The sequence below is a fragment of the Halyomorpha halys genome, unplaced genomic scaffold (genome assembly GCF_000696795.3).
Source record: "Halyomorpha halys isolate HHAL.00 unplaced genomic scaffold, Hhal_1.1 Scaffold1796.1, whole genome shotgun sequence".
In the NCBI taxonomy this organism is placed as follows: Eukaryota; Metazoa; Arthropoda; class Insecta; order Hemiptera; family Pentatomidae; genus Halyomorpha; species Halyomorpha halys.
In genome coordinates this window covers 126755-131689 of record NW_027110066.1, presented here as the reverse complement: position 1 = coordinate 131689, position 4935 = coordinate 126755, and positions in this window count along the sequence as shown.

The window sequence follows — 4935 nt, the reverse complement described above, 5'->3', positions numbered from 1 at the left end:
AAACATAAAGAGGCCCTGACATGTTAGAAATCAGAAAAGTTAAAATAAATCGATAAGTTTTTTATATTCTACATATCTCAACATATATAAAGAGACCATAACATGTTAGAAATCAAGAATGTTAAAATTAATCGATACGCAATAATTAATGCGATAGCATTTTCACATTCTACATATACCGAAACATAAAAAGGGACCCTTTTATGTTAGAAATCAGAAAAGTTAAAATTAATCTATATGTGATCATAAAATATATCTATGTATAGCTAAAAAACAAAAAATGTCGTCTTTATACAAATACAAACGTATTCGGATGGTTAATCATTTAATTTTTTCGAAGAGATTATTTTTCTATAAAATGGACGAATATAAAAGTATTCAAATTGTTTTGCCCGAATAATTGATTATTCGTGTAAAATAATGACGAATAAAAAAGTAATCGAATGGTTAATCATATGTTTTGTATGAATAATTGATTATTCGAGTAGAAAATTCAGGAATAAAAAGTATTCGTCTCTCGTCATTCCAATATTTGCCCAACTCTGTTTTTTAACCTCAAATTTTTTTTTAAAATATTTTATTTACTTTTTTATCTTTTGTGTGTATAGAAGTCTTTTTATATCACCATCTTTAGATCTGTTTTATTTTATGTGACTCATTCATTCTTAGATTATCTTCTTGGTGCCTTTTTATTTTAACACAGATGAACTAGACTGTCGGTTGAAACGTCGGCAATCAATAGTCAACTATTTTTGTTCTTGTTGACTGAACCCTGACCATCTTCAAATTCACATACAGTCAGTCATCCATATATTATATAAAAGGGAATGAAATGAAAAAATAACTTTATTCTTGGACATATGTCCCCTAAGAATAATTACATGGTTCACATAGTGAGATTTTTATCTGGCGAGCGTTTACAAATTTTCAGATAGTAGAAATTACATTGGTATATTGGCTTTACTACTATTTATAATGTTAATCAATATATGCCTATTTATTTGATTACAATGATGTGGAGGTTTGGTTATTCAATAAATGAAGGAATAGATGTTGTTTAAAGGAGAGAATGGATGAGGACTGGCGAATGGAGATGGGAAGAGAATTCCAGAGGGAGGTTGCACGTATGACGAAGGACTTGCTAAAGAAGGAGGTTCTATAGGAGGACATATATAAATCATTCGGATGGGATCTGGTGTTTAATGAGTGGATGGATGAACGAAGAGTGATATAGGTAGGTTTTTTGATGTTAAGAACTTGGAATAGAAAAACACCAAGGAGGTATTGCCTTCGGGAGGTTGGATGGAGCCACTTCAACTCGGAATACCAGCGGGAGACTTGAGAGTGCCTAGAGAACCCAAAGATAAATCTTACAAAGCGATTCATGAGTCTCTTCAGTCTCAACTCTAGCCCTCCAGATAGCCCTCCATACACCAAGGATCCGTAGTCGAAGTGGGGGAAGACGAGAGAGGATACTAGGAGCTGACGAGTGTTCTGAGGAATGGAATTTCGGAATCTAAGGAATTGTTTGAGTACAGTTATGGATTTGCGTGTGATTTGGTAAATATGGTTATTCCAAGAGAGGTGTAATGTAATGTAAGTGAGGGAATGGTAATTTTTTTTTTTAACATGTTATCTTTCGCCCTGGGAATGTTTAAAAGTTATGAAATCCCCAAATTCTCTGGTAGAAAAAATGTTATAAACAAAATTAAACGTTTTTAGTTCGTAACTCTGAAAGAATTCGTTTTTTTCACAGTATTGTACACCGATCGATTCGATTCTTTCCGAGGAGTTGGAAAAAAATATTACTCATGCCATTAAACATTATATTCACAGAAGAGGATGAAAATATAATGAGATCTTGAGTGAAGTAGGTCAATAAAATTATTTTTAGGAAAAACAAATCATATTCCATTATAGATAGTGTCGTCTGAAATCCTGAAATGCCATTTTTTCAAAGAAATTAATGTTTATGAACTTTTCATCATCTTGATTTATTTGGAGGTTTTTTTTTTCTTCTTGTTATAATTTGTTTAATTAGATTCAGTTTGTGGCTTTTGGTGTAATTTATAGATAGATGTAGGTTGGTTGAGCTGTGTTCAATATTTTTTATCCCTATTTCAAAGACTAATTTGGCATAGTAGCGAATTGGGGTAAAAAAATTGATTTTTTGATTTCTTTGAAAATTCATATTTAAGCGTTTCTTGAGGTACTTATAGACAAATATTCACTCTTAAAAATCTTTTACCACACTTTGTATAGGTCAGTCAGTCTGAATTGTTTCAATAAGTACCAATATAGTGAGATTTTTATATAAGAACTATTCATATTTCATATAGGGTGTATATGAGAATATCATGATCATTATTGTTTTATATGTTTTTGAATGGTGATTAAATTATATGTGAATATTAAACAAAACCCTTGAATTTGGACAATTATTATTATATTAAGTTAGTTTATTTGTTTTTATAACTTGAAAGCTGTACACCGACCGACATTCTAAATAATAGTTTTAATGATAACGAATTATCAACATAGACCAATATGGTTAATGCTAGATGGAAGGGTTTTTGTATTACAGGTTTATGGGAACAGGTAAGTAAAGTGTTAAGAGGTACAATACACTTAACACATTTTGTACACATTTAATGCTCTTATATTTTTGTGTATTTTTAAAACTTATTTATCCATCCAAGTGTTTCCTGTAACCGGTTTTTAAAATTATATTTTCCTTTTAATCTATGTGTTAGTCTTATTCCCGTAAAATATATCTATTTGTTTGTTCTTGGTAGACTGATCTACTGCTGTGACTATGAATGATAGTCTGATCTCACATTACCGTCTAATATTGAATTTGTTTAGCGGGTCACTGAAGAGGATCTAGTAGGGTGAATTCCGGAGAGCGAATTTGTTGATCGGGTGAATTGAATAATTGTGAAAGTGTGAAATTGGAGGAGCAGAAATGAGAAAAAAAAAATAGGAATGAATGAAACATTTGTATTTGTTTTACAGACCGAAATGGATTGTAAACGGTAGAGGTGAAAAAAAAATTGTTTATTATATCCAATTATCCAATTATTGTATCTATGATTATACCATGTATGTGTAATGAATATATGTCCGATTGCGGATTAATAAGTATGCTGTGTGAGATAGCAACCTAATGTATTTAGGCAGCATAGATAAATAAATAAAGTATTTCTCTCTCTCTCTTCAATCCTTCCTTACCGGTCGATCACAGTATGTTGTTATTCCTAATTATCCTCCCTCTAGCTCCCTACCTCTTTCTAAAGGCGTCCCTCAGGGTTCCTCTCTATCACCTACTCTTTTCTCCGTCTTTATCAATGATCATTCACTTGCCACCCTGCATTCCCAGAATCATCTATACTCAGACAAGTTAAAATCTACCTTTCCTTCTATCTTTCAATTCTAAATCATGACGCCTCAAATGCCATTCCAAAACTACAAGAAGACATCAATAGTATAAGCACTTAGGCAACACACAATAAACTTACGTTAAATCCCGAAAAGACTAAAGCTATTATAATTGGATCTTCCTCTCTCCTTAAATATATCGTAGGACACTCCAACCTTTTCCTAAAATAAACTCCTATCTCTTTCCATACTTCAGTAAAAAATCTTGGGATCACTTTTGATCAAACTTTATCCTGGAAACCACACATTGCCCAAATTTCCCGTCGAACCATAGCTACCTTAAAGCAATTCAATAGAATCCGTTATCTCCTTCCACTTAAAACCCGTCTACTCTTAGTTTCGTCTCTTGTTTCCCCCCACTTTGACTATGGTTGCCTGGTATATAGTGGACTCTCGGGTAAACTCCAATCTAAACTTAAATATCTTATGAATTGCGCTGTACGATTTATTTTTGGGATCTGCAGAGATACGCACATAACACAGTATTACGCCGAGCTGAAGTGGCTCTATCTATCCTTCCGATGCCAGTATTTCTTAGTTTCCTTTCTATTCCCAGTAATTAGTACTCAACGCCCCTCCTATATCCTAGAAAACCTGCAACTCAAATTTTCTATCAAATCCCGTTTATCTGACATCTACCCTCACCGGACTGCTGCGTTTGATAAATCTCTGGAACTCCATTCCCTCTAACATACGTCATTTACCAATCCTTTCCTCGTTTAGCTCCTTATATTTCACTACCTTTTGCTTCACCAATCTGACCCATTATTATAATAGTACAGATATTTTGTAATTAACTTTTTGTTTTAATTTAATTAAGTCAGTTAGTTTTTTAATTAATCTATTTTTTCTTTATGTATATAAGCTATAATTAAATGTGGCCACACTGTTTTATAACCAACAATAAATTAAAATTTCCTTTGTAAGTGTTCTTAAGGGACCTAGTCCCAGAATAAATATTTTTCATTTCATTATGGGGGCTCCTCCAATTCAAACTTTCGGTTCCCGAAACACACGTGAACCATTTTTTCACCCTTCATACCCTGTAATTACGATAGATTTAGTATTAAATATTTAATATTCTCCCTTGTTCAACCAACCTCAAGATTGTAAATAAATTCTCTTTCTGTTATCTTATGCCTTATTTTAATTTCAATACAGTCCTCAAACAATATCCTACCAGCCTATCAAAAGTGTCCTTAGGCTGAAGGCCCACTTCATACAACCGCTATTAACTAAATATATATAATAAGCAATTAATTCAATAATAAATAAAAATAATAATGTATATTTAATTTTAACTTCGAACGTCCAATACTCGTGGTAGGACTCTTTCCCGAGTCACAACATCCAATAGTTACTCCATCCTCTCTCCTAAAAATCCTACTTATTGGTCTACATCCCTTAAAAAACGTCCCGATATCCTTGATATATTTGTTACTTCCCAAATACCCACATCACAATCCACAATTCAATCTTTAGATGACCTCTCTTCAG